General features: G+C 38.5%; 1 protein-coding gene across 7 annotated transcripts in view; it reads right to left on the reverse strand.

Annotated features, from left to right (window-relative positions):
- The window catches only part of SIPA1L1 (signal induced proliferation associated 1 like 1), a 206,277-nt gene that overhangs the window by 104,282 nt on the left and 79,610 nt on the right, over positions 1 to 22,385 (reverse strand). For 4 of the 7 annotated variants that reach the window (XM_042048147.1, XM_042048142.1, XM_042048140.1 and 1 more), the window contains one exon: positions 18,902 to 18,975. The exons of the other annotated variants lie outside the window; for them this stretch is intronic. The gene's annotated coding sequence lies outside the window, so the exon portion shown is untranslated. The remainder of the gene's footprint in view (positions 1 to 18,901; positions 18,976 to 22,385) is intronic. 7 annotated transcript variants of the gene reach the window in all.

The following is a 22,385-nucleotide window of genomic DNA, read 5'->3' on the forward strand; positions in this document are numbered from 1 at the left end:
AGCAAAGGACATTTCTTCAAACCACAAAAGAAGAATCAATGAGCCCCCATAAACTCAGTCATCCCTCTGAATTAAAACCAGTTTCATTAACCCAGCAGTTCTAATGCAAAGCTTTCAGACTGACTCGAAAGGGAACCAGAGTTAGCTGGATGTTTCAGCCATCATTGTGTAACACCATCATCCTGTGAGGTATCAGAAAGTTATGACAGCTTCTTCTATGCAAAAATAAACTCCTGTCGAGAGGAAGTGACAGGGCAAACACCTCCCATCAGCCTGGAGGGAGAGGGGCGCTGCAGGGGTTCCCATGATATTTCTGAGACTCTTATCTACTGGAATACTAGATTAAAATTAGAAACTTCAACAAACCACCAAATCAAAGGATGTTGAAGTATGAGAAGGACAAAAAAAGGGGTGATTTGAGGCATATAAAAATACTCATAATAGGTCTCTTCCTAAAACATCAAGAGTAGTAACAACCCTGTTTAGACAACTGAAGTTGTGACTCTGCTCTACACCCTTCTGCTCATTGCAAAGACCTGTCAACCCAGATCACACTGAATTCCTGCATCACATTGGTAGGTTTGGGAATATTTTCATCTGATACAGTCTTGGACAGGAATAAGCAGACTCAATGACAGTGGAAGAAAATCACAACAGACACCAGCCAACTGAACTGTTAAGAAACCCATAAAAAAATCAGAAATTACCCCCAAGGAAAGGCCTGAGTAATAAAGTTAGAGCATGTGAAATGTCTGAGCTTTCTCCTCCCAAGCCTCCTGACATTTGGTACAGACATTTCTATTCATTCTAGTGGTCTTTTCCCCTAGACGTTAAATGATGTGCAAGGACACCCAGGAAAGAAAAATGGTGTATACCAAAGCTGCATTTTCAAGCTTTGAGCATTTCACTGGATGTACTACTGTCCTGATGAAAACCCTGCCACGTGGATCGGGTGCATGCAGTTGTGTTCATGCAGCCAACAGTTCTGTTAATCACAGCAGCAGCGAAAAGTGACCATGCTGAGGGTAACTGCACACTCTGGGAGAAGAATCACAGGTGGCTAGAGTCTTCCTCCCCCTCCTCTGTCCTGACAGTGCACTCTTACATGCCTTAGGTATCTAAGGTCCAAGTGCAGGCTCATCTACCCATGTTAGGCCACCTCTTTCCAGATGGATACAGAACTCCAGGTTCCAGACAGGACCACAAAAGGTACTAAGTACAAACCACAGTTTGAAGATCAGAATACAATGCAAGGATTCTGAAACCAAAATCCTCTCTATCAATAAGCAGTTACACAGACAGAACTATAGCACTGCTAATGAAAAAAAAAGAAAATAATCCCTATTTTCAGAAAAATTATGATGTTTAGCACAGCAAGGCAGGAATAGAAATTGCTTTTAAATCCATCAGCACAAATGTTTCTTTTAACTGATGCCAAATTACCAACAGTTTACATCAAGAATTAATTATAAAAATGAATCTGAACACAAAACAAAAATTAAATGACTGACATTTGAAATATAACACAGCATACCATTCACTAGTTTACTGATTTTTCAAAATGTGCATAGACACAAGCACCACACAGCACAATCCTTTTGAGAAAGGTCATCACAGATCAGCTCAGACAGCTGATGTTCCAAGTGGGCAGCTGAATCCATTCAAACAGTGAGCAAATATCAGGGTACGTAACTCTACACCGTGCAAAAGTCCTGAGCAGCAGCAGGAGATAAAGCACAAAAAGCAGAGAAACAAGCAGAGTGTTTCAAGGAGAAATGCAGAGAGCCATGGTAAAGGGCACACAAGACTAACACACAAAGAACAGGGCAGAAGTGTATCCAAAGCAGCAGACTTAACCAGGGGTACTTCCTCTGTTTTAACTGACAGAGCCATCAAACAGCAGAAGATGATAAATGAGCTGGGTGGCTATTTATTTAGCACATACAGCATTACTTCTGTGCCAACGTGACATACTTCACCCTGTCTCTAGCTGCCTTCCAAGACTTTTCCATGCAATATGAGCTACACTAAAACAATCCATATGCATCAGAAAACAGTGTCCATAGGAAACTGAGACACATTCAGGTTAACTGTGAAGTTCCACAAGTGACTAGTACAGCAGAAGAGAAATAGGGGTAAATGCATTACAGTTATTTTCAGCATCTGCATCTCAAAACCATGAAATCAAGAGTTAACTGTGAAGCAACCAAAACTTCAAATACACTCTTCTCTTTAAAACTAAGATTCCTCTAGTTGAAAGTCCAAGGTGTGAAATGTTGGCGTGCCCATCTAGCTTTGTCAACTGCCAAACATATCAATACTTTAAGCAAAGATTTTATGGATAGCTCATCATGAAGGGGCTTCTGAAGAATACATCATCAGCATTACAAGCTGGGATACCAACACCATCTGTCATGAAGCCCAACAAAAACTTCTACTACAGAACCTCATTTTAGTTGACTTTAACTTCCAGTCTGAGCAGACATGCTTATAAATTCTTGTTCATTAAAGGAACATGTTACAGTAATAGCAGTTAAAAAAATATTCTCTATACATTACTCTTGTCACATCCCATTTTCCTGCACACCAGATACTGACATTTATTGCAACTCCTGGGAAAAGACTAGGCAGGTGACAAATCTAATAATTAAAGATGTCAATTTGAGAACTTTCAGAAAAAAAGCTATTTATAAGTATCAGAGACATAATATCTACAATTATATTTCTGCACAGATGTATCTATGTAGCTATATCCTTGTAGCTGTTAGATCAATTATCTACATAACTCACTGGACAACTAGAAGAACACTTCCACCAGGAGGAAGGCCTTAAACATCACCATACAGCAACCATTCTACAACAATTTCAGTACAGTACAGTATTGGCAAAGACTCCAAAGAAAGTAATGAATAATATATTATGAAAAGGGAAAAAGGTGGCAGATTTTACCATATATAAAATCTAATGTACAAAGCCAATTTAAGAACCTCTCTAATAATACATACATAAAACTACTGTAAAATTACCGTATTTAAATAAAAAGAATCCCCAAATCCGGTAAGCATCTTTAAAATTCAGCCTTCTACAGAATTGTTGTTTCAAGGAGAAGAGTCTGAGAAATAAATCCATGCAATTAACTAGAACACTTAGTAATTTCATTCATATGCACCTTCATTTTGGCAGTTTGTCAAGATAATACTTGTGTATAAAAAGATCAATTAAAAGTTTCTATCACGGATCATAATTTTTATTATGGCATTTAAATTGGAACAGGCAACTGTCACTTTTCATTCTTCCACTGTGCTGTGAATTTTACTGTGCAAAATAACATGAAAAGACCAAGTTATAACACCACTACTACTGCACTGAATTTCCTTGCAAAAAAATTGCCTATGCAGTATTATCATTAAAGCCATCATTTAATTTATTAAAGTATTTACTGCACCACTCCTCACAACCACCAATGAGAATGACAGTAACAGAGAATCAGGACATAATTTTGGTTGGGTTTTTTTTAAAGACATCACTGTATGAAAATAATAGCTTATTGGATGTAAATAAAAAAGTCAAATGATATTTCACAAGAGAGCTTCAATGTCAATAAGAAGCTTCAACTGTTTTAAATGAAAGCAAAAAAAAATTATTTTGCAGAAAAGTTTGTTGAACACTCTAAGCTCCACAGGGAAACTGCACATACAAAACTCTAAAGACAATGACAACTTTTGTAGAGTTTTTACAGAATACAGAGGAACCATATTAATAAAAGGATTATCCTATGTGTCAGAGAAATTCATTACTAGATTAAAAAAAAAACCTTTTTGACTGTTGCTACTGGTTGTAGTCTAATGCTGCTGGTCCAATTTAAAAATGGACTCAGATCAAACAATTTCTAAAGCAAAAAAATCCACAAAAACATCAAATTCTTTTTTTAGTTCAAGATGCCTAAAATGCACCAAAATCCACCTTCCCTGTTAGCATAAACACTTTCCAAGCTATTCGGGTGTGAAGCATAAGGGAAGCAGCAGCTGGAGGCTGGGAGACAGCTGTGCATCTGGTGGAATTGATTTCCTTAACACCGTGACATAACACGCGCCATCCATTAGAGAGATTATTCACTTTACAGAAGTAATGCAATTTGTTTGCTAGAATCTACTGTTTCAAATGCTGAAAACCCCCACTTACAAGGCATGTGGTATCTTCAGTGGGGGGAACTAAAAAACCTCAAACCTGAACTATGCTCTCCAGCAGCTTCTTTAAGCTGCACTAAAAAGTTCTGCAAACACACTTTCACCAGTACAACTTGCGGGGCTAACAGTGAGTAATCATAACAGCAGCATACCAAGGGGCTAAAAGCAGAAAATGAAAATGCCATTTTCCCACAGAGAAACAATGGTCTCATGCATTTTTTAAAAATTTAATGAAACACAGATAGAGATCTTAACACCTCTTTACAGGTAAAGAAAGGAACAGATGCAGATCAAGGAACAGATTTTCTCTACTGTCTATTCATATTAGCAGCTGAGAGACCATATCAAATGAAGATCTGATGGAAAAAAATACATGGGTGAATATATGGGCTATAAACAAATATATGGGCTAAATAGCCAAGGGATAGCTTTTCGGGCTTTTTATTCAACATTTTATTAGAATATTTATTTCGAATACTTAAGAAAGAAACAAACAGTTCACTAATTTTCTTGTAAAGATGAGAACTAATGAGGGCACCATGTGACATGCCTCTTGTACATCACAGTGCAGTTAAAATAGCTCTTTGCAGGTTAAACAGCTGTAAAAAGTTGTAAGCATCTGATTCACTTAATGGGAAACAGACTCCTGGAACCAGTGCACACATACTACAGTTTGAGACCCATCAGTATGCCTCAGTCTTGACCTGCATATAGTCACCTTCTGAATTTGGCATCACTGATTAACTTCATTCTGCAAACTACCAAAGGTCTGTACTACTAGACTACTCTTGTTTCCTTCTTAGAACCATTCCATTAAGAAATTGGTAAACAGCTTTCAGCTGCAGTCATTTTTCCCCCTTTAGATGAGTGATAACATTACTACAAAAATTTTCTTAGCCAGACTTCTTTAAAACTAATCTTTAATGTGTTTTTAAAGTTTCATAAAATGTTTACAAAGATTCTTGATAAAAGCTTAAAATGCATTTTCATTTAGCCATTAAAGAAAACCAAATAGTATTTATTATACATTAAGCACTACTATGCTCTGAGGTTTCTGCTTAGAGCTCTCACATGTAAACGCAACTGATAAAATGAATATAACTTGTTAGCTAAGGCAGAAGCATTGGATAGGGAAATGTTTCATCCTCCCTGGGAGGATCATGCATCTGCTGTTTCTACTTACGGATAATTGGTTCCAGGGAGGATGATGTTTAATTAGCAGCAAAGACATCCACTCATTTTACAAACTGAATAATGCAAACAGCACAGGTAACCTTATACATGGAGTGCCATAAAGGTGGTTTCTTCACTGCACAGTTAATAGAAGTCTCAAGGTAAAAAGCAGATGTAAATGCTGTGCCCCCACAGTCAGGGCCAAATTCAAGACCATGAGGAGATTGTGTCCTATTACTTAACAACTGTTTCACCGGCATTTTTTATAGTATTGACTCACACCCCTGCATTTCCTTGAATACCTAAAACTCCCTCAAAGGAGATTGTAGCAAAGTGCGGGCTGGTCTCTTTTCCACAGTAACATGCAACAGGGCAAAAGGAAGTGGCTTCAAGTTGTACTAGTTGCTTAGACTGGAAATTAGGAAAAGTATCTTCCCCAAAAGGGTTGACAAGCATTGGAACAAGCTGCCCAGGGAAGTGGTGGAGTCACCATCATCGGAGGTATTTAAAAGACATGTTGATGAGGCATTTGGGGACATGGCTTACTGATGGACTTGGCAGTATTAGGTTAAGAGTTGGACCCAATTATCTTAGCAGTCTTTTCCAACTTAAGAATTCTGTGAATCTATATTCACTGGCAGCATTTCAGAGAAGACGACAGTGCTGGAAGTGAGAAGTCATCAGCCACAGTAATACTCTGAAATGCTCCTGGACGGGAAACAAAAGTCCCCACGTAAAGTGTAAAACATAATTAGGTGAAAAGCATGCTGCCTTCCCTCTGCTCTCAGATGAAAACAGAAGATGAAAGCTTGTGCAAAGGTACACAGTATTTTACAAAAGACATAAGGGAAAAGCATTAGGCCTGTACTGTCACAGCTACTGTGCATGTTAAACACACTGCTTACAGAGAGACCTCCTTTTTACCCTGTTTTGTGGCAGAGTGCATAACCACCTTCCTAACTTCAGAGATTAAACAGTTCCTTGGGAATGCTGCTGCATTCCCTGCATGCAGCTCTGACACCAGAGGGCAGGTGAGTCTGCCTGCAAACACAGAGACAGGAGACAGCACCTCACAGGGGGCACAGGCCCAGTTTGGGGATGCTGATGTGTTACTACACAAGTAGCAATCATTATTCAAAGTACCAAATTTCATTCAGCCATATGATGCTTACATGCAGGCAAGAGCGGAGATCTCTCTCACATCAGAGAAAAAAAGTCAGAAGATTTGCTTGACACACACCCTATGATGGGACCACAGCATTTTCCTGTAGCCAGAATTCTACTATTTTGATTACTAAACCTACCATAGACACTAGTTCTTCTGACTTTACAATAAAGTATGCACCACAACTAAGACCTTACCTTAGGCAAGTTGCGTGCAATTTTAGATTCCCTATGCAGTATCCTCAAGGAAAAAATTATTAAAGAGCTACAGGTAAGAAGGGCAGTCTGCACAAGGTTTAACAAGTTAAATGTTCACAGCAGCAAACCACACCTTTAATGAAACTTGCTGTCAGTTTTGTATGAGATAACTGAAGAGACAGAACTCATGTCATCTATGTAAAAAATTGTGTTTATCATTCCTTAAAAAACCCCTGATTCTCAGAAAAGCATCGTTTTCTTTCATAAAAGCTTTAAATACAAGTGGACATTAACCAACTGCAATCATGCCTAAATGAAAATTATTTAGACATGTTTCATTATGTATGCAAGGGGAAAAAAAAAAATTAACACATTCATATTGATTTAGCTAGCCAGAAGCATTTTGCTCAGTTTTCCGTACTGAACAGCAGCTAATAAATCTCTCCTGACAGATGATCATTTCATTTTCATTTTGAAACTCCTCTTAGCTTTGAGGTTTCACTGCAAAAAAAAAAAAAAAAAAATCTTCACTTTGCTCTCTACAGTAAAGTTGGGAAAGTATGTCTGCATAACTTGAAGTGCTCACTGAAGCACTCTCTGCACTCAAGATGCCAACAGAAAAAAACCCTATATTCTTCTCATCAGTTGACCACTATATAATTCACCCCTCACACTTTCACCTTTTCTACACATATAAAGCCGAAGTCATTGAATGGTCTGGGTTGGAAGGAACCATAAAGATGGCCTAGTCCAACTCCACTGTCATGGGTAGAGACACCTTCCACAAGATCAGTTTGCTCAAAGCCCCATCCAGCCTGGCCTTGAACACTTCCCAGAATGGAACACCCACAAAGTCTCTGGGCAACCTGTTCCAGCACCTCACTACCCTCACGGCACAGAATCTCCTCCTAATACATAATATAAACCTAGCCTCTAAGTCTGAAGCCATCACAATCATGAGAAACAACTTAATTGCTCCTCTACTCCAGGTAATGTAACCTTCCTTAAGTTACATTCATATAGTAACCTTGTTACTATAACCCAAAACTTCTTCGTTTTCAGTCCATTTTTGAAGTTACTCAAGCTTTTTTCTATTATCTTGCTCTCAAGCATATGTTATTCAAGCAAAGACAGAACTCAAATCACCAGAGCAGTTTCAGGGGCCTCCTACTTTAAGAAATCAGCATGTTTAACTGAAAACCACAACTGGTGATAGCTTTTCAAGACATCTGGTTTTCTGCATCAATGAAGTCTCTTAACAGTTTCATACTCTTCAAAACATCTGCAATTCATTATGTTCTGTGACTTCTCAAGAAAAACTGTATTTTCAAATTTATTACAAATATTTCCATTAACACAAAGTTTTCAGCTCACTTGTTTACATCAAAGTTCAAATATCTTCATTGGTGACAGGATGAAATTAAGGTTTGACATGTTACTAAGTAAATGTAGGTAACTCCTTCCTAGAGTTTTCAATAAAACAAAACCTAGTGTCTTAAAAGTAAAAATCAGCATGAAACCATCATCAAGAGATATTACAACTAAAAGCCTTTTATAAAGGAGATTTTTAACATATAAAAGGGAGGACTCTTCTACCAAAAAGTTTAAGACAGTGCTTTGCATTTTGGGGGTTTTTTTTGTTTCTTTTTTCTCTAGTGAAATTCTAAAAAATCCATACTTTGTTGGGGGTTTTTTTAACTAAATGAGGTGTTCCATGTATTTTTAAAAGTCCCATTACTGCCTGCTTGCAAATAAAATCCTCATTGACCTATGGAATAAAGAACAAGAACTATCACAGCTGGGGACCCAACAATGCTCTGGGTTGCTGGCTTCCCTAAACAGGTAGGTCTGAGGCAGACTGATTTCCAATAGACATATAGTTCACTGTTGACTGATTTACCATTAGTTATCCCAAAGTTGGAGCCAATGTTTTTTACCTATGTTCATTAAATCTATTCCTCCCCCAATATTACCTAGAGCCTGAACTACAGTCCCCCCAAGGCTTCCACCTCAGATGCTAATCCACATGGCAGTATCACAGTGTCCTGCAGTGGTAGGGAGGAGAAGAGAGATCCAACAGGCAGGAATTGGGCAGCAAGATTCCTTTTATTTAATTATTTTACAACTCTTTTATAGACTTTTTTCTTCACAGTCTAATTGGTCAAAGGATCAGCCACCCCCTGGGGTGATTGGCTAAAATCCTAAAACATCCATTATCAAAATATTTTTCTACTGTACCATAAACAAAGCTCTGCAAGGTCACAGGTGTTCACAGTTTATAGAACTCTGCTAATATCTTCTGTGAGAGAGAAAAATATCTCAGGGGACTGGAAAGAAGCAAGAAAAATTCTTGCTAGCAGCGTATCGTATCCACATGGTAGCATTTTTAGTTTCTGCTTATCCTTCTCCTGAATTTTCAGAGATTCATAGTGAAATTCCCCATGATTTCCTGTTACATGCCCTACCTGCCCCACTCAACCTGCCAGCCCTACCAAAGACACACAAATAGTATTGCTGTAATCACAACAATAGAGATCAGCACATTTAGCGACAGCATGGGCATAAAAGTGACATCACAAAAGGGTTGAAATAAACAGAAAAAATAGAAAATCAGCCAGAACCACCACAAATCTACAGCAGTGTATGACTAGAATAAATCTTAAATTCAAACACGCCATACAGCAGCACATAGATAATTTGCAGTGCAGCACAAATGACAATCGGTCTCTCCTTTGGTTTCTAAGTCTGCTGCAATTCTATTTATCTAATTTTAACAATGCTGCCTTAAAACTTTCTGTAGCAAACACTGTAATGCCACCACCAATACAGAAGTCCATCTCTTGATTACTAATTCATGAGGTCTTTCACAAAACACAGGCATGTCTTCACAATTAGCAAAATTAGCCCACTCATCCAGCAGCTCCAAGGGACTCCCTGCAACCACCAAGAACTCTTACTAAGTCTGCATCTGAGTACCTTTTACATGCAAAACAATCATACACAACACACATGCTGTTGTCAACTGGAGATCCCTAATTTCCTCACAAAGTTGACTTGAGCATTTCATACAATCTTACATCGCTCTCAGCATTCTGGGCACAGAACATCCCCAAGCTGCTCAACATGTAGAATCTATTAACTGAACGCTCTCAACCCAAACAGCTTGCTCAAGAACTAGAGATGCAGATTCTCTAAACAAACAAATTCTCACTAACATTTTAGAGTTTCTGATCCTGAATAAAGAATTCTTGCACACTTTGGAATAAACAGTATCTATTACAAGGCACTTGGTCTCCCCTCCAAGCAGTTAAAAGTGAAAGGAATGTTGTTTATCATCCTAAAATAGCTCTCAGTTAAACACTAAAGTCATCACCATTGGTGAAAAAGACAATTTCAGTCATATGGCATTTCAGTTGTATCCTTAAAATATTGCACATTACACAGGTCCTTCCTGCCACTGTATTTCCAGGTTTGACATGCATTTAAAATTCTGCTTCCCATGATTTCTCAATTTCTCAGTTTCATAAAAATATCTCACATCTCCTTGGAAACCTGAATACAGCACAACAAAGACGGCTGGCTCTAATGCTTAGAAGCAGGTTAGAAAAACAACTGCATTCCTTTGTTAGTTAGGACAGGGTTCAACACTTCATTTCTCTTTACTAATGTATCTCACAAGAAGTTGTCTCTCCCCACACCATTAAATTTCCTACTTGCCTTCTCAGCCACTCACTCAAATCCTATCCCCTTCTTCACTACTAACTTGCACTCACCTTGAGGTTTAATGAGTTTTCTAAGCATCTATGCAGACTATTGTAAGCAATTTAAGGAGGCTGGCAATACCCAAAAAATACTCCACTAAGAAGTAAGCCTCCCCCTTCAAAACTGGTAAGAATGAAGTGAACTAAAGCCCCTTTCGCAGCAGTATTTATAATCTGGATCTACCTCAGCTGGTTTCTATACCAAGTGCTCTTGATCAGCACAAGATACCAAAGAACAACAATGAATTTCTATTGTGTTCCATGCCCCACTGTAGCTGCCACAGTCCCTGGCTTGGGAATTGCTGTTTAGATAATAAGGCTGCTGCTACTACCAAAACCCAACATTTGACCACCTCAGTTCAAGAAAAAGAAAAGTGCTGCTTCTCATTTTGAATGTAGGACTACCCAGGGAAGCATAGACGTCCTCTTAGCCCCCCAAAAGGGACTCTGCCCCAGCCATGCAATTCCCTGTGGTAATGTTTCAGGTTTAGCCAACATTCCCCTTGCAAAGCCATCTTCAGCATTACAACTCAATTAAAAGCTAAAATTCTGAAGGTGCTTCCTAAGAATTATACATTTTCAAAGGCATGAAAGTTCTCTTCTCTCTCCCGGGAACCAACAGTGTTTTCTAAATTGAAACAAGGTGAGAAATTGGAATCATCCAGTTACTGCCATTTAGTTAAAAGCCATACAGAGAGACGTCTCAAGAATAACAAGCAGCATGGAAATATCAATATGAAGGGGAAAATCAGGAAGACTAAGATTTCCCCTGCCCCACCAAGATAGAAAACGGCACACAAAAAGCAGAGAGGCATTTCCTCTCCAGAATACCACAAGAACAAGAGATGATGTTCAGCCAAATGAAAGCTGACAAGTTTACCATCAACAAAAAGGGCTGCTTCTTCTTCATACCTCTACCTAGGGAACATACCGTTAAGGGATATGGGACTGCAAGCCAAAAGTTTAGCAGCATTAAAGGGAAGAACAGAAGATAAAATTACATTGTAACAAAAAATATTTGAATAACAAAGAGCTAGAATAGATACCAAAGTCTTTGAGTCTTTTGACACAAGTCAAATTAACAGGATCCCAGACATACACCCCAGAGTATATTACTGTCATAAATGCCTATTGTAGATTTTTTTTTTTTGCATCATCATCCCAAGCATCTGTTACTACTCCTAATTAAAGAACAGATGGTCTGACCCAATAAGGCAATTCCTATGACCCTGTATTTATCAGCAGGTGGGGAAATTAAGTTCTGAGGTCTGAAGCAGCAAAGCAAGATTAACAAAAACAGATAGCTAAATAGGTCTCAAAGCCATCTGGTATATGACACTTACTGAAAAAAATATTCTTGAAGATTTCATACAATGCATTTTCCATGGTCTCTGTACTGAGAAAAACTGGCTTCCACAAACTCCACCAGATGCAAATATGACTTAACTCCAGAAATGCAGAGATTATCAAGATAATAAATGAGTCCTTTTTCATGTTAAACTAGTGAAGCACAGCTATTCCAGCTGTACAGTGAAATTTGTGAAAGTGAAAGAAGTCAGCACGTTCACATAAAAGTTAGAGGTAATTTTCAGTATAACTTCCTGATAAGATCACTGCATGCACCAGGAAAATAAACAAAGAAAACAACACAGACAAAGGAAATAAAAAGCCTAAGAAGGGTTAGGGGTTTTTTGGCCTATATGTTTTAAGTGTGGGCTAAAAACACACAGGTGAACTGTGGAAAGCTGCATTCCCGAATCTGGTAACAGATGGAGAAGACAGCTTGAAATAATTAATCGGCACAAGAAGAGGATGTGAGTGAGACTGATACTGACCAATAAGGCAGGAATACCATATGAAAGAACGTACACTTCCTTAAGTGAGTAACATCCCTCCTTCTACATTTTCTAAAGAAATCTTTCCAGCTTAAGTGGTAAAAAAGGGAACTTCCAGTAGCATATGCCTGTATGGTATTTTTTTTAATACTCTGTTGGAAAAAAATTGAACTGGATTAAAAGTTTTATATTCATGAATCACAGGAACTTCTGATGAGCCTACATTCTGAAAATGTGCATGATCAAGCTCATTATGTTGCCAGGAAATACTATTATTGAACCAACATAAATGAAAATTTCCCTTTCCACTTAGAGCCAGTGACAGGGAACGAGCTAATACCCATTCTTACATTGAGTCACCTGCTAGAGACCAAAGGAACAAGGAAGCTGGTTACTAGGGCATTCTCTGTGAAGACAGGAAAGATGTTCCTCAGCTTAACTCGAAAGCAGGACTTTGGTAACAGCAGCTAGTCAAAACGAGAGGCCTCCTCCCAGTCCATGCCAGCAAAGCACCTCCTCCACAGCCCATCCAGTTCTTGACCATTGCCAAGGAAAGGAAAGTACTTTGAGCATTTCATATGAATCTTAAATTTCTCTAAATTAACAAGACAAACATGCTGATTTCTTGTACGTGGAGAATTTAATGAAAAAACCACCAGAAAATTCCTAAAAATGAAAGCTTAAGTCTCAAATACATTCTTATGTTACAGATTTCCAAGATGGAGAAAGAAAGGCTCCTCTCATACCCATCACCTCTTCCTTCTGGAAACATGAACATCATTAACCTGCATCACAGAAAAACTGCTCACAACTTTTTGCATTTGTTAGTTCATAAAAATTTCAGCACTTGAGAGGGGGAGGTGGGCTCAAGCCATTCACAGTGTTTAATCCCATTTCTCTGCCTTTTTTTAAAAAAAAAGTAATTTTCACCACAATCTTGGAATTTATAGATCTATGGTTTTTAGACTGTATATTAATAGAGCCTGAAAATACAATAAGGAAAGTTATTTTCCTCCCCCACTGCCATTTTCCTTTTCAGTCCAATGTACCCGTCACTTACTCTGTCAGTCATTATTCTCCTAATATTTTAAAACCAACTTCTAACACAACTAGTAAGCTGTGAAATGCTTAACTTTTGTATGGCTGTCACTCTGAAGTGTACTCTCAGCTCATGAAAAACCACTAGATGTGGCTGATTTAAGTCAACCTCCCCATCATTTGGTTACCTGACACACTTAGGAGAGCTACAGATTCTGCACTGAAGATGGTAACCCTTTCAGGTGCCAGTTAAAAAGCAGAATTCACAGGATCACAGGATCATTTACTACTGCATATGTAAGTTAAAACACCCCAAATATAACAAAAATCCATCCCACTGTATGAAGCTAAGCATCTCCTTTGTGCACGTGTGCTGGGGTGCACATGCAGGGGGAGGAACAGATCAAAGATAATAGCATTTGGCTTGAAGCCATTATTTAATTTCATTAATTGAAAAATATTCAAAGATACTCTTAAACATGGAAAAATTGATAGAAAAAACTAATTGAAATGTTATCTGAAAGTACCTTGGGGGAAAGTGAGTTCAATACACACAAATGACAACAATTGAATATATGAAATCATGCTGCACCGACTTAGTTAAACCACTGTCACCCCTGCACATGAATACTCTTACATAAGGTGAAGCCACTTTTCAATTTATCTTGTTATTTACCAGGAATATTTTTACTTCAGGACTGATCTCATTTTCTAAATTGCAGGAAAAAAGACACTAGAGATTCTCAAGTATTTTCTACAGTGGATTTATGATTTGACATTTCCCAGCATGGACACACAACTCTACACCTATGCAAGCTGAAGAAAATACTTGGTTCAGACCAACTGGTTGCCTACAGATTTCTGTATTAATCTAAATATACCTGCATTAAAGTATTGAATTATTGGATAATATTAGAAAAACAGGCCTGATAATGCCACATTTCTGAAATTATGAAAAGAATTACAAGTGAGCTTAAAAGCAAAGTAAACAAACTTAAAGCATCCAAACCAGAAAATTTTACTGGAATTCATAAAAAGGGAAGTATTGTGGAAAAGTAAAAGCTGTGATTGCAGATTTCAAGAGTTGATTGCAATTATAAGAAAATAAAAAGACCTGCAGCCATCACAGACTCCCCTTTGAACCCAAGCACCTTTCTGATAGCAACTACACTCTCCCCCCATAAAAAGTTTTCAAACTGACACTGTATACCACAGTTCTGAAGTTACCTAGGACACAAGGAAGCCCTCTGGATGTAATCAAGGAAAATAAACATCTGCAAAAGGGAGAAAAACAAGAAGTATGCAGCACCTTCTTTCAGGCAATGCTTAAGACTACTAAAATTAAAACAAAAATCCGTAAGGCAGTAACAAACTAATAAAAAGCAACACCACCCTCGTTTATAAATCTTCCATTTAGTATACAGATCACTGTATGTTAATGAGATTGTGTCCTGTCCTTTCTGTCGTTTTTAAGGCTTTCTGAGGTTCTCCGCTCACACAGACCAAATGCATTCTCAGTTAAAACACACTGTTATGCTGACACAAGTTGTGTCAACTTGCATTTGAAAATTCTTACTGTGTCTCAAATCTGCACTAGTCTCAAAGGGTAAATTTTATATATTTTATATCACAGTTAAATAGAAATATTGCTCAGGTGAATTAAGTCCACATTTTCTGATTTAGCCTACATCTTATCGCATTTGCAATTTTAAAGGACGAAGCCTTTTGTGGCTACATTTTGACTCATAAAAAATTTAAAAGAAGTTCTCCAATTAAAATATTTTCCCTATGGATATGGTAATTTTTAATGTGTACACATGAAAAGAGCTATGGTGATATGTTGACAGGCACCTGAAAGATTCTGACAGCCAGTAGTCCTTCATAAATAAGAGAAGAAATTATTTTAAAGTGATAATATATGAAAATATCCAGACAACTGGAATATTTGGTTATACCTACTTAGAATCACTGCTAACCTGTCATAATGCAATGATGAAGTTGCTTTCATTTTCTGTAACAATTTAAAATGCTGCTGCTAAGCATCAAGGAGGTACATGTGGTACAAATGTTCTTACTGACCCCTGCTTTGAGAGTTTGATATGAACCTACCATATTCAACTTCTGCAAGCATTAAACACAGCTGTAAATACTGAAAGTTTAATGACACACAAAGCAGATTCACTCCAGAGTTTCTGAAACGTTTCAAAACTTCGTAGGAGGCTGATTGGGAAAAAAATCTTACCAAAATAAACTTTACAGTAGCAATTTTTACTGGCTGCTGTTTCAGATGGATATTTATATATTATTTGTTACAAAAACCCTTCAAATTCCTACATCATTTTTTAAAAAAACTGACTGTAACACTGGATTAGATGAAACTGCAGGTAATAATTATAACTGGGAAAACAAAATAGCTTTGGTACAAGTAAATACTGATGTTTACATAATGGAGGCAGAAGAAAAAAGAAGCTCTCAAGTTTTTGTTGAATGGACTTTAAAAATAATCTTTTGTAAAATCATCTCCTAGTTCAAAATCCTTCATAAATTACTCCCTATAGTTGTACATCTGAAAACCAGACCACTTGAAATACTGTGAAGTCCCTCTATAAAAATATGAACAATTTAGCCAATAATTAAGACTTCAACTTTTTTGTCACTCATGGCATGGGTGGGTTAGTTTTTTTCAGATGGGACAAAAGGTCAAAGGATTTGTGTTGGGGGCTTCTATTATTTGTAGGTTTCACCACCGAAGGTTGATGCAATCTGTATTTGTCATTCATTCTATATACCAAAAAAGCCTGATGAGAATTTTAGAATTTGAATTATATAGAAAGCAATAAAGGTTATGACTGGCCTTTTTATGGTACCACAGCTATGACTATGAAATTCTTACACCTGCTTTCATAACCACAGGACAGTCCCTCTCAAAGGGCTATTAGTACAGATAATCCATTTTTTTCCTGTTTTGAGTAGTCTGCAAATGATTCTGATTTTTAGAGAGGCAAGTCCTTAACTATTGTCGGGGCCACCTAGATGCAGTTTTTAACTATAGGTGCTGCACAAACTGTTCAGTTTCTTTTTTTATACAGTTCTATTATATTAGATGGAAATCCTTCCTATTAGCAGACTAGGCCCTGTTTTTAGTACAAGACGAACATTTCTCCACTCTTTCTACACGAAACTTAGTGGAAAGAATACCCACTATTTATTAAAAGAAGAACTCATTCACACAATTCTTTCCAAAGATTAGCACATGTACAAAACCACAACTGGGTACAAGTCATTACTGAAAGGTAGGAATAAAAATAGTACACAACCACAGATACTTCAATCCAAGTAAGAAGCAGTGTAACATCAATCCATGGCCACTGCACTTCCCAACAACTTCACATTAAGACCTGTCTTCCCTGTCACAGCCACAGTGGAAGTGGCTGTTACTGACTTGTGACCCCCAGACCCTAATCCCTCCCAATTTAACAGGCCAACAGCCTTCTGTGCCCCTTTTATCTCCCCCACCCCAATTTCAGTAATGCCAGCTGAAGCAGCTCTGGTTGCATCTAACCCAACTCCCTCCTTCCAAATTTGGCTCCTCTTGTCTCCTGTTCCCCTTGTCTCAGCGTCACTTTTCTGGCTTTCAGAAAGAAGAAAGGTGAAAAGGGAAAAACCCTTCTCCAGTGCATGCTGCATGTCCTCAGCAGGCCTGTCCCCTCACAAAGGAACTGCTGTTTTTTCAGATAAATGCTATTATTTTCAAGAGCCCACAGAGGGGTCCTAGCAGGAAGACTCCTCGTGAGCATATAGCAATTGGGGAAACAGGAGATGGGTACATCACAAAATAGGCATGCAAAAGGAAATAATTATGGTACTAGACACAGCTCTCACTTTAAATAGCCTCAAATCCAGAGAATTCATTACTTCATCTGAATAGTCCCCTAAAATGTGTTGCACCACAGGATTTCTGAGCATTATTTTACAGCACCAGAATAAACAGCTGTGTTCTCCTAGACTTCCATATGTTTCTGCACTGCAAAACAGCATTGTGTATGTGTCTCTCTACTCTCAAGCCATCTAAATGCCTCCCCATTGATCTATCCAATCTGTGTTAGGGACAAAACAGACATTGACCTCCCTGAGGCCACAGAACTTGTGCTGGGGGCCCACACTGAGCCCAGAGCTGCAGTTTAACATTACAGCTTCAGCCCAGCTGGCAGCTGGCCACTGCCAGGAACACGGAGACTGAACCGTCCCATCTCCATTCCCATCTTCTCTATTTCTGGCCTACAGTCATCTCCTCACATTACAAGCAACTCAGCTTCCAAACCAGTAGAACAAACTTTACTATATCCTAAAGATTTTAAGAATGCGTGTATGCTTTCCAAGAAGGAGAAGAAAAAGCAAATATAACACAAGCATATAGAAAACTCATGGCTCAACTAAACTGATATTAGCCTGCATTAGAACCTTCATAGAAATGTCCCCTTGTGAGGGCAAAATACATGTAAGGGTCAAATTACCCCACCAATTCCTGTTGCATAGCTATTTGTTGTTTATTTCCCTGAAAATGTGTTTCTAAACTGGGGAGAAAACTCTCACAATTTCTCTTACTCATGCTGAAGCAAGCCTTGTTACAAACACACACAGTCCTTTATCCATACTGTACCATCTGATATTACACTATGAGTTTCAGAATAAAGACAAAACACAATGTTTAAGGAACTGATTAATGTACAGGATGTGTCCAGAGCGTAAAATGCAATATTTCTAGAAAAGCTGACAACTGGCCTTCACAGTATTCATATCTGAAGAAGCAAATCTACAGTTCAGCAATCCCAGTAAATCCCTACTTCCACAATTTAATGTTAATAATGCGTTTAAGTGAAAATAAAGGCCCCACTGGGTGCCTATCTTCATAAAGCTAAATATTTGCACAGAAATGGATAGCCATACTCCTGTGATGATCAAACAAGTTCGAGACTGCTGGCAAACAAAGATAATAGGCAGCTGAAGTCCCTCCTTTTTCCTCCTCCTCAAAATTTCTAAACCAGAAAACTAAATCAATCCCTTAACTCTTTTCCAGTATGGTTCTTAAAATCCAGAGCGGAGCTTTTGGCTTTCATTCCAGTACTTATTCCCAAAACACAGCTGTAAAGTATAAAAATCAATTAATAATGTTTTGATACAAGACAGCTCATCCAGACACTACACAGGACAGATTTACTATTCTCATCATTAAATAAAACATTCAGAAATCTCCAGAGACTTGTTTTTCACAAATGTTGACAGAGACAAGTATTGCTTTTATCATCACTGTCTAAGCTTATAATAGAAGTATACTATTCATTTCAAATGACCAAAGCCAAAAAAAAAGTAGCTTCCCCTGAGCATCGATCATTATTCTCAATTACAAATCATGAAAACCATACTATGTACAAAAACCATCCAGTTTTTAAATATTTCAGACTTCCCTGCACACCCACATTCCTATTAATGCATTCCACTAATTCATGTTTTGAATTTTATGTTCATAGGAAAGACCTCCACTTACAGAAAAATGGTTCCTCTTGAAAATACCACAGGCATTTGAAGGACACAGGTAATCTCTCTTCAAAGAAGCAGCAGCTAGTAAAACAGAAACAAAATTAAACAAAATACGCAGATAAAATACTCTTGTTCAGAGTTAACTAATTCAAGACCTAAATAGCCAGTGAGCTGGAGAATGATATACCTGAAAAAAAAACCCCTCCATTGAGAGCACCTGCCACAAAATCTCAGCAGTATCAAACTGCAGTACTTTTCCAGAAGAATGGTCCAGGCCATCCAGAACTTTTCAAACCCAAACAAGTAATTATTTGCATTTTTCCTGTCCTCAGAACCTCCCTTTGTTACTCATTGCTGCTTATAAATCAATTCCCCTCACCGCTCCTTGTCCTGCTCCCTTGCGTAGCCCCTTTTTCTCAAACAGCCTCTGGCTTTTCCAGTCTTTGCTCCTCTCCTCTGAGAGCCTGCCCTCTGTCTCCCAGCCTAGCATCTTCTCCTTCCTTTCCGTTCCTCAGCCCGCTGGTATTTGAATCACAGCCGCTTCCTCCCTCCGGTCTGCACTGGATGCCAGCACAGGCGGTACTGTGAGTACTGAACAGATTGTCCCTGCACTCCCATTTCGGAGAGCTACGGTGCACGGAGGCTCACCCTGCAGAGGGGAGCAATGCAGGAACACGCGCTCAGGCGCCGGGGGAAGCTCAGGTGCCTCATCAGATCCTGCGAAGTCTCACCAGTGTTATAAACCGTGAGCGAGGCAAAATGAAGGTCCTTCAGCAAAATTAGTTACCAGAACAGTAAACACAGAATGAGCACGTATAATCTGTCCAAGCTAAAAATCTTTGACAACAAAAGCTTGAATTGGGACAGCTCCTCTCTACCTTCCAGGTGACGGGACTGCTAGAGTTATTAATCTAAACTGCAGAGTAAGCTAAATAAAATACTGGGTATTTTTCCTGCACTGCAAATCCCAAAGCTGACTGATGAGTCAAGATTTTGAGACTAACGTTTCCAGAATAGCAATTAGACAAACCACCACCCTGTGCAGACCTGACTTGCAACACTAAGATACAAACCTCAGAAAATTAAGGACTGACTGATAAGCAACTCTGTCTTCGGTTCAGCAGGGCACACGGCTGTAGGCAGCCAACACAAAATACATTACCTCCATTCATGAGGTAGAGTCACTTAGAAACACACAAATTTTAGGTAGTAAAACATCTCTACCAAATCCCAACAGCTTCAAAAGCTACACTGTAGGACAGTTTTTCCAAATGCATCAGAACCTGTACTGCAACACAAGCCACCATGAAATATTTGATTATCTGAAGTAAGACAGACATCTAAGAGATGCCTTCTGACTTTAACAAGGCAATACAAGTACACGTGCTGTGCACTGCAGCTCAGACTTCATGCACCCATCATCTCCCACTGTTCCTGGGTGAAAGACCCTGAAACAACCATCAAATCAGCAGACAGGGAAAGCCAGGACCACCCCTTCCAAAAGGACATCACTTTAAAAGAATTCAGTGAATGAACATGTAGGCTAAGCTCAAGTTAGTTTTTTTTTCCCCCATTTGCAATTTCTATTGTGTAAGCTGCCTAACTTTACCCTCCAGCAGCTTTGGGTTTTGGTTTTTAATTTTAAATCTGCTTGGGACTTTCAAGGAAACAGAACAACTACAACTTGAGTGGCACCGTTATTTCAACAGCTGTTCATAAGTGAGATTAATTCCATTAACAACGGGGAAAAAACATAAATAGAAAAGAAAAACCAACCTTCACTGAAAAGTGCAACTTTTTCCTAAGATCAGTAACATAATTCTGTTGATTAGGTCTTGCAATTGTTATTTTTAGCAAATATCCTTAAACTTTCTTTCCAATTAAAACAGGCAAAGTAATGTAAAACTCTGATGCAGAACTACCTTTTCAGTCCTCCAGCCACTTGGAATTATTTTCTACTTGTTTTTCACTTAAAATGCCTTCCCAGACATGACAGATTAAACAGAAGCCCATGTGTCAAGCAGAAGTTATCAGAAAACCTACATGGAAAAAAAAGCACTAAACCAGATTGAATTTGCATCTGTTTGTCTTCCATTCCTCTTTAATGTCTTAAACTTACCCGTACAGTCTATTTCATAGAACTAAGTAAAGGAAGAGATACAGTATCGTACTTGGGGGCTGGGGTTTTGAGTGTTCTGTTGGAGCTGCGTAATTGGCACCACCAGCAAAGGATGTTCACTGCTGGTTCAGTAATTCACGAAGAAATTCATCAGACAGCAACCATTTAGAAAAAGAGTCATTAGAGATTTCTGCATCACCTCTGGTCTCCACAGCTTCAGCTCTCAGCACACGTAGCTGCTTTATGGTTATGTGAACAGGTATTTTCAAGCACGGTCCTTCACTAAGTGATTCCAGCCAGGTACAGGGCTGGAACCTATGAGCAACGCAGCCCCAAGGTCTATGTTACAGGGTACATTTATAAGATACCTAGCAACACTCTTTGTTCCTGAAGCTACAGCAAGTCTGCTCAAATGACAGATATAGTACAACAAAAATAGTCATAAAAGCCATTCGTTTGTGCAGCGCCTTGTATCTCTGCAAGCCAAGAACCTCCTTCTCTGTGCTCTTTTATACTGATGTGACTAAGGCAAGTAGACCTTTAAGTCAGTCCTAGTCTTGCCCAGATAGGAACTGCAGAAAAACACCATACACACAAGTAGGTGGTTAGCAATACCAACAGAGAATTAGTTACTCCCTCCAAGCCTTCCTGAGTGAAATACCAGTCCAGCAGAGCTCTGCAAGGTGTCCCTGGGGGCGGTGGGCTACAAATCACACAACACAACAAAGGACAAGCATTATCTCTAATTCTGAGAAATACCAACACTGCTCTCCAGTTCATTAAGAAGGAGTTACTTAATGGCAGCTTTTCAATAGTGTGCTGGCTTGGACAGCCTACACATTGATTCTGGATCTTACCCAGGCTGTCAAAGCCTCCAAAGATAACTAAAATTGTGGTGGCACATACCATTGCCAGCCAGTTTTAGAATCTGGTCTTCCTTGTGGAGCCCAATACTCTAGGGCTCCACATGGAAGAGGCCAGAAAGTCAGCAATGTAACATTCAAAATAAATTCTCCTTAAAAAAAACCAAACTGATGTTTGAATTAGAATAATTAATGCATAGTTTAATCCAGCTACTTACAATAATGCACACTATGATACATAAAAGAACTAGTCTAAATGATTTCTAAGGTATTACTGATTTGCTTTGAGGACCAGTAAAAGACAGGGATCCCAGAGCAATATGAAACAGAGTATATGTCTAATAACAGTACCAGGGAAGTGGGAAATTACTTAAATAGCAAGACAAACAATGTAAATCTGATGCTTAGAAAAATCTGGACATATTGCTGGGGAAAAAGAAGAGGGATTTAAGTTATGGGAGAAAGATAAATGATAGTCAGGAAGCCACAAAACAATGTCATGTTCTCTC

This window comes from Corvus kubaryi, unplaced genomic scaffold (assembly GCF_017639235.1).
Source record: "Corvus kubaryi isolate FWS band 111438036 unplaced genomic scaffold, C.kubaryi_AGA036_p1.0 66, whole genome shotgun sequence".
NCBI classification, from domain to species: domain Eukaryota; kingdom Metazoa; phylum Chordata; class Aves; order Passeriformes; family Corvidae; genus Corvus; species Corvus kubaryi.